Source organism: Triticum dicoccoides, chromosome 4A (assembly GCF_002162155.2).
Source record: "Triticum dicoccoides isolate Atlit2015 ecotype Zavitan chromosome 4A, WEW_v2.0, whole genome shotgun sequence".
Classification (NCBI taxonomy): Eukaryota; Viridiplantae; Streptophyta; class Magnoliopsida; order Poales; family Poaceae; genus Triticum; species Triticum dicoccoides.
In genome coordinates this window covers 494,840,029-494,847,552 of record NC_041386.1, presented here as the reverse complement: position 1 = coordinate 494,847,552, position 7,524 = coordinate 494,840,029, and positions in this window count along the sequence as shown.

The window sequence follows — 7,524 nt, the reverse complement described above, 5'->3', positions numbered from 1 at the left end:
GAAGAAGATGGACCATAACTCCATGTCCAATATGTACAAGGAAATTCCCAATGAAGCTCTTGACACCTTCAAATTTGGGTCTGTGCATTACCTTCTGTCAGGACTGCCTACGATCAATTGGATACTAAGGCACACCTTACTGCCCAAGTCTGGAGATCACAAGATGATCAGAGGCCATGCTATCAACTTGCTACATGTGTTTGATGTGCCTCAGAAGTTCAAGGTGATGAGCCTCATAGTGGAAACAATCAAGAGGACTGCAGCAGATCAGAAGAGGAGCTACGGATATGCCCCTCAAATTCAGGAGCTCATCAACTCCAAGATGGGCATGGGCATATATCTATTGGACAAGGAACACCTGCCCATCCATCCAGATTTTGAGGACAATCAAGTTGTCATGACTGAGAACGAGCCATCGTCTGCACAAGCATATGCAAAGAAGGAGAAGGCGAGGAAGGAGAAAGCTGCCAAGATGCCTACTCAAGAGGAGGCATCTGAGTATTTCTTGAAGACTAAACAAGAGCAGCTTGGTTACTTGATTGCATCCACGCTGAGGATTGAGCAAAGTCTGGCCACCCTCACTCAGAATCAGCAGAGCCTAGAGAGAATCATGGAACAGAAGTTCTATAACTTGGATGTCAAGGTAACGGAAGTTCAGTCTGCAGTGGAGCAGCTCCAGGAGGACATGCAGGAGAGGAGAGGCAGGACTACCACTCATGCGTTTGCCAGAGTGCCACGAGGCCCGAGGTCATCTGCCGTGCCAGTTGCTGACACAAGAGCCACCACCTCAGCACCAGCCACAGCCTCAGTTCCACCAGCTCCAGCATCTACTTCAGCTCCAACTCCAGCGACTACTTCAGCATCTACCGAAGCCTTCGTCCTTGGAGTGATCCGGACTCCACCACCACCTGAAGATCAAGCCTGAGCGTCGATCTAGTGCTATGCATTTTCTAGGAACTTTTTGGTAACTTGTTGCCAAAGGGGGAGAAGATGTATAGATCATAGGCTTCGAGAGAGAGAGAGAGAGAGTGTTGCTTTTCTCTCTTGCTTTATTTGGTGGTTTTTCGAACTTGTTTGCTTTTGAGTGCCTGAGATACTACGTCATTATTTGTGAGACATTGATGATCATGTGTTTGATCATAAGCTACACTTAATGCTTGCTTAATACTTTTATCCTATCTATCTTGTGTGATCATTCACTTTTCTTGGTGATGAGTGCATGTATTTCATTCTTATCATTTTGAGCACTCCACCAAGATGTATGTGACATGGAAGAGTAACCCATGACTCTAACTCTTTGTGCATTTGCAGTCCAAAGCAAATTTTAAATATGCACAAATTTAGGGGGAGCTCTTACTTAACACATACTTCTCAAAGCGATGATATATTTCTTGCTTATTATCATTTGTCGAAGCTTTAATCTATATGTTGTCATCAATTAACAAAAAGGGGGAGATTGAAAGTGCAACTATCCCTAGGTGGTTTTGGTAATTCATAACAACATATAGCTCATTGAGCTAATACTATTCCAAGATGATTATTTCAGGAAAGCTCAATGATTGGCATGGCATGGATGTGAAAGTGGAACCCTCAAAATGCTAAGGACAAAGGATTGGATCAAGCTCAAAAGCTCAAGACTCTTCATTTTATATTTTAGTGATCCAAGATCACATTGAGTCTTTAGGAAAAGCCAATACTATCAAGGAGGGATGAGGTGTTTCTTAATGAGCCTCTTGCTTCATGTGCTTAGTGATATGCTCCAAAACCCTCAACTACTTTCCCATATCCACATATGACCTAAACCCTAAGCAAAACTCAGTCCTACCGATTCTTCCTATCCGGCGCCACCGAGTTTCACTTGTCATTAGCCACTGCCAAACCCTAGAAATTCGGTCCTACCGATAGGGATCTCGGTCTCACCGAGATGGGGTTGCAAACTCTCTGTTTCCCTTTCGTAACTTTTCGGTCCCACCGAAAGAGCGAATCGGTCCCACCGAGATTGCAATGTAAACTCGGTGTTTCCCCTTTGTAACTTTTCGGTCTCACCGAGTTTCACTCGGTCTCACTGAAAGAGCAAATCGGTCCCACCGAGTTTGCCTGACCAACTCTCTGGTTAACTAATTACCAAATTCGGTCTCACCGAGTTTGTGTAATCGGTCTCACCGAGATTACGTTATGCCCAAACCCTAACCATATCGGTCCTACCGAGTTGCATGTCAGTCCCACCGAAAATCACTAACGGTCACTAGGTTTACTTTTTCTGTCCGACCGAGCTTATTGATTCGGTCCCACCGAGATTGGAAACAGTGTAACGGTTAGATTTTGTGTGGAGGCTATATATACCCCTCCACCTTCTTCTCATTCGATGAGAGAGCCATCAGAACACACACACCATTCCAACTCATATGTTCTGAGAGAGAACCACCTACTCATGTGTTGAGACCAAGACATTCCATTCCTAGCATATGAATCTTGATCTCTAGCCTTCCCAAGTTGCTTTCCACTCAAATCCTCTTTCAACCAAATCCAAATCCTATGAGAGAGAGTTGAGTGTTGGGGAGACTATCATTTGAAGCACAAGAGCAAGGAGTTCATTACCTACACACCATTTGTTACTTCTTGGAGAGTGGTGTCTCCTAGATTGGCTAGGTGTCACTTGGGAGCCTCCGACAAGATTGTGGAGTTGAACCAAGGAGTTTGTAAGGGCAAGGAGATCGCCTACTTCGTGAAGATCTACCGCTAGTGAGGCAAGTCCTGTGTGGGCGTTGGCCATGGTGGGATAGGCAAGGTTGCTTCTTCGTGGACCCTTTGTGGGTGGTTGCTTCTTCGTGGACCCTTCGTGGGTGGAGCCCTGTGTGGACTCGCGCAACCGTTACCCTTGGGTGGAGCCCTGTGTGGACTCGCGCAACCGTTACCCTTCGTGGGTTGAAGTCTCCATCAACGTGGATGTAGGATAGCACCACCTATCCGAACCACGGGAAAAACATCCGTGTCTCCAATAGCGTTTGAATTCTCCAAACCCTTCCCTTTACATTCTTGCAAGTTGCATGCTTTACTTTCCGCTGCCAATATACTCTTTGCATGCTTGCTTGAATCATGTGATGATTGCTTGACTTGTCCTAAATTAGCTAAAATCTGCCAAGAACTAAAATTGGGAAAAAGTTAAGTTTTTATTTGGTCAAGTAGTCTAATCACCCCCCCTCTAGACATACTTTCGATCCTACAATGGGGGAACCAAATATCCTTTGGTGGAAGTGTAGATCTAGGTCTCCTCCTTCAATCCCTAGCAAATCAACAAGTTTGAGTGGCTAGAGAGAGAGATCGGGCAAGAGAGCTTGAAGGGCATCAATGGTGGAGTGAGAGAGGTCAAAGGTGGGTGAGGTAGGTGGGAGAAGCTCCCTTATATAGTCACCCTCGATATCCAACCGTTACTGTGATTTTAGCACTACAGCGGTACAACCGGTCCTCGTCCCGGTGCAACCGGGACTCACGGTGTATCTGCAGAGCCCTACCAAGCGGTACAACCGGACCAGGGGGCGCCCCAACCGGCTAAGAAAAATAACCGGACTAACCGCCTGGCCACCGCATAAACACCGCATCAAAACAGGAGCTTGACCGGTACTTGGGCGGTGCCTGGCCGGAACAACCGTATGGCCTTGAGCTCTTGGGTGGCTAAGTCCTGAGCGGAAGAACCGCTCGGACCACCGGTGGTATCGGTCATCGTGGAACGACCGGACCAACCGGGCCACTACCGCCCAAGAACCGCATCAAACCAGAAGCGAGAGTGGTACTGGAGCGGTGCATGGACGGAACCACCGCCCCAGCTGTTGCAGAGCATGGTGGCGGTACCACCGCTCGGAGGCAGCGATACAACCGCTCGAGCACAGCTGGTGAGCGACAAGACCCGGCGGTACAACCGCTCCAGAGAGCGGTACAACCGCTTGGCAGAAACAGTGAGCAGAAAAGAAAAGAGGGGAAGAGGCAAGGAAAACTCTCTCTCTCACACACACCTGAGGAAGGCAAAGAGAGGGTGAGAAAAGTGTACGTGAACTGATTCCCCCAGAGCTTCCTAATGAGGATTCCCTCTTGATAGTACGGGTACTCTACGACCAAAGAAAATAAAACCATAGAGGACACGTCTTCGATCTTTTCCTTCGAGAGGTAATAGCAATCCGATGTAAGTCTAAGCATCGAGAACCTGAAACATAAAGCACACATTTAGACCACCAAGGGTTGTCATCATCATCCAAAACATAAAGTTGGGAAATGCCCTTTCACTATGACTCAAGAAAGAGAAAATGAAACTACGAAAACAAGTCTTCACGCTTCATGTTCCTCGTATGAATATCAAGTCTTCACGGTCACACCAATTTCTTCACTTTCAAAGTCTCCAGTCGAAGACATTCATTTTTAGGGGTCAACTTTCTCTCTAAATATCAAACTCCTCTTAGACTTATAGACCTGTGTACTCTCACAAACGCATTAGTCCCTTAACCTATAAGTCTTCAATACACCAAAATCACTAAGGGGCACTAGATGCACTTACAGAAAGTCTCTAGCAGTTTCCTCATCCATGGTATAACCCTCAGGTACAACAGGCAATTCATATGTAGGGGGTCATAATCTTCATTTTCTATAATATCATTAGTTTCAGTAATTTCATTATCTCTAACCCTAGCAAGTTGTTCATCAAGAAATTCACCTACTGGCACAGTATTATCAAGCAGAGAAGTAGTTTCATCATAAGCATCATGCATAGCAGAAGTGGCATCATCAATAACATGCGACATATTGGAATCAATAGCAGGTGTAGGTGTCACAAGTTTACTCAAAATCGAAGGAGAATAAAGTGCAGAGCTAGATGGAAGTTCCTTACCTCCCCTCGTAGTTGAGGGGAAAATCTTGATTCTTTGATCTTTCAAATTCCTCATAGTGATCAACAGATAGAAATCCCAAGTGACTCAGAGAATAGAGCTATGCTCCCCGGCAACGGTGCCAGAAAAAGGTCTTAACAACCCACAATTTAGGGGATCGCAACAGTTTTCGAGGGTAGAGTATTCAACCCAAATTTATTGATTCGACACAAGGGGAGCCAAAGAATATTCTCAAGTATTAGCAGCTGAGTTATCAATTCAACCACACCTGAAAGACTTAATATCTGCAGCAAAGTATTTAGTAGCAAAGTAGTATGGAAGTAACGGTAATGGTGGCAAAAGTAACAATAGCAGTTTTGTAGCAATCGCAACAGTAGCAACGGAAAAGTAACTTAGAAAAGATCAATATAAAACGAACTCATAGGCAATGAATCAATAATGGATAATTATGTCGGATGGCATTCATCATGCAACAGTTCTAACATAGGGTGACACAGAACTAGGTCTAATTCATCAATCTAATGTAGGCATGTATTCCGAATATAGTCATACGTGCTTGTGGAAAAGAACTTGCATGACATCTTTTGTCCTACCCTCCCGTGGCAGCGGGGTCCTATTGGAAACTAAGGGATATTAAGGCCTCCTTTTAGTAGAGTACAGGACCCAAGCATTAGCACTTAGTGAATACATGAACTCCTCAAACTACGGTCATCACCGGGAAGTGTCCCGACTATTGTCACTCCGGGGTTGCCAGATCATAACACGTAGTAGGTGACTATAACTTGCAAGATAGGATCAAGAACACAAATATATTCATGAAAACATAATAGGTTCAGATCTAAAATCATGGCACTGGGGCCCTAGTGACAAGCATTAAGCATATCAAAGTCATAGCAACATCAATCTTAGAACATAGTGGATACTAGGGATCAAACCATAACAAAACTAACTCGATTACATGGTAAATCTCATCAAACCCATCACCGTCCAGCAAGTCTGCGTTGGGATTACTCACGCATGGCGGTGAGTATCATGAAATTGGTGATTGTGGATGGTTGATGATGACGATGGCGACGATTTCCCCTCTTCGAAACCCAAAACAGACTCCTGATCTGCCCTCCCGAGGAAGAACAGGAGATGGCGGCGGCTCCGTATCATAAAACGTGATGAATCATTCTCTCTGATTCTTTTTCTCCCCGAACATGAATATATGGAGTTTGAGTTGACGTCGGTGGAGGTTCGTGGGACCCACAAGACAAGGGGGCGCGCCCTAGGGGGGCGCCCTCCACCCTTGCGGTCAGCTGGTGGGCCCCTTCTGTTGATTCTTTCACCAACATTTTTTATTTATTCCAAAAATAATCTTCGTGAAGTTTCAGGTCATTCCGAGAACTTCTATTTCTGCACAAAAATAACACCATGGCAATTCTGCTGAAAACAACATCAGTCCAGGTTAGTTCCATTCAAATCATGCAAATTAGAGTCCAAAACAAGGGCAAAAGAGTTTGGAAAAGTAGATACGATGGAGACGTATCAGTCCCGCACACAGTCTTGGAAACAATGGAGAGCGTTACAACATGTCATTGTGAGATCTGGATATTTGAAAAGAAGAGTGCAAAATCCAGAGGTCTTATGATGCAACTACTTCAAGAATGATGGTGGGCTTCTTAAAACTGCCATGATATTGCCCTCGTACATCATATGTTCAATCCTTCCATTAATGATGCATGCAGTCCAGGAATCCAAGCATACCTTGCCACTGCTACTCCCATAGGAGTGTTTGAATTTCCCTGAAGAGGGAGGGTGATGTAGCACAACAACATAAAGTATTTTGCTTAGTTAATAACAAAGGTTTAATCGAACTAGTAGGAGTGTACAAGCTAACAAGATAAGCAGCACCTACACAAAAACAAACAAAAATGCTTGCACCCAACTTATCAAGGGGGTTGTCAACCCCCTCGCATTGTTAGTTGCAAGGTTAAAAGCAAATGGTGATAGATAACGATATGGCAAAATGGAAAAATAAATAAATGTAACTAAAATAGTAACATAGAAACGCAAGTATTAATGGAGAATGGACCTGGGGGCCATAGGTTCACTAGTAGCATCTCTCTTGAAAGCAGGTAGTGGCATGATAAACAAATTATTGTTGGGCGACTGACAGGTAAGCATCATTCGTAACTATGACCATTCATGACGTAATCTTGTATAGGCATACATAGGTGACAAGTAGACCGTTATCCAACTACATCTACTACTATTACTCCATCCCAAGACCACTATCCAGTATGCATCTCAAAGTACTAAATTTAATGAAAAATAGAGTAACGCAATAAGCAATATGACATGATGTAGACAGAAAGAAACCTAGCCTTCTCCCCACTTTGTCACTGGGATATAGATCACCGTGAGATTGAACCCACTACTATGGACCACTCCCACTGAAGAATTACCCATCTATCTTGGCCAGAGAAGACAAATAACTCGAAAAGCATACATAGCTACTCAATCATACATCATAATTTAAAAGGTTCAGTTATATTCAATGAACAATCTGATCGCAAATCCACAAATCATCGGATCCCAACAAACACATCACAAGAATTACACGGGCTTGATCTCATAGGAGATCATTGTATTGAAATCAGAGAGA